Source organism: Poecilia reticulata, linkage group LG16 (assembly GCF_000633615.1).
Source record: "Poecilia reticulata strain Guanapo linkage group LG16, Guppy_female_1.0+MT, whole genome shotgun sequence".
Taxonomy (NCBI): Eukaryota; Metazoa; Chordata; class Actinopteri; order Cyprinodontiformes; family Poeciliidae; genus Poecilia; species Poecilia reticulata.
Window position 1 is genome coordinate 30,906,334 of NC_024346.1, and position 1,158 is coordinate 30,907,491.

Sequence of the window (1,158 nt, forward strand, 5' to 3'; positions counted from 1 at the left end):
GACAGAGTATTGTTTTAATACAATGTCACAGTATTTCAATATTACCCTAGTAATAATTCTCCTTCCTAAGAACAGTGATGATCAACGACAGAACATTCCCATTCACTGGACCACTGCACTTTTCAGAAATCTACAAAAAAGAACAATAGAGTTATTAAACAGAGAAAGCATTTGTATTTTAAAGAGTACAGAAAAATGGCAACAAAAAAATGAGACTCGCTATGTATGTGACATCATCAGAACTGATGATGATTGGGATCAGATGCCTGGAGTGAAAAACATTTCTGGGTTTCTTCTTTGCCTGTTTATGTTAGAAGTAGAAAAAAATAGTCAGCAATGTCATAGAATCAGTTGATGTTGGCATTAACTATGAAGCTGTTTTAAGTTTGGACTTAAGGAGACAAACCACCTTAAAATCTTTCCATCCATGATCTGAACACACTGATCCGTGCAGGGTTGTGAGGGGGGCTGGTGGTGCCCGTCTCCAGCAGCCATCAGATGAGAGGCAGGGTTCACCCTGGTCAGGTCACCAGTCCATCACAGGGCCCTGAAAGCCCTGTGATGGACTTTCACAGGTATGAAAAGAGAAATGTTAGATTAACAAGGGGAAAAATTCTGTCCAGTTATTTTTTAAATCAAATCATGTTTATTAAGCACTTGGTGTTGGTAACACACCAGTTTTTGCTGTTGAAAATGTAGCTAGCTGGTCAGTAAAAAAAAATACTTACACCATGAAGACAATGTGGAGGTTCATCCTCAGAGCTGGTTGCTGATCTGGTGGAGCCAGAGCTTCTTCTGAGACAGAAAGTCTTTAGGTTTCCTAACACCTGATTTCTCTGGCTTCCTCTTTCATCTCCATTTGCTTAGACTGCAAAAATATGTTGAAGATAAAATCATTGATGAACGAGTTAAAGCGTCCAGATCAGTGGTGATTCTCTGACAGATATTGTTCTTAGTATGATTAATAATGAGCTCCACGATGTTCTCTGTGCGTAAAGTTGAAACTGTCTGCGCACCAAGTGTCAGCTGCGCTTCATCACATTCTKGACAGAAACCAGCGAACTGCTCTCTGTTCTTATCAAGACGAGGCTGAGGAGGGAATCTGACATATTAACTCAGTTAAGTTTTTACTGGTTTTGTTTTTAAAACACCATTAAC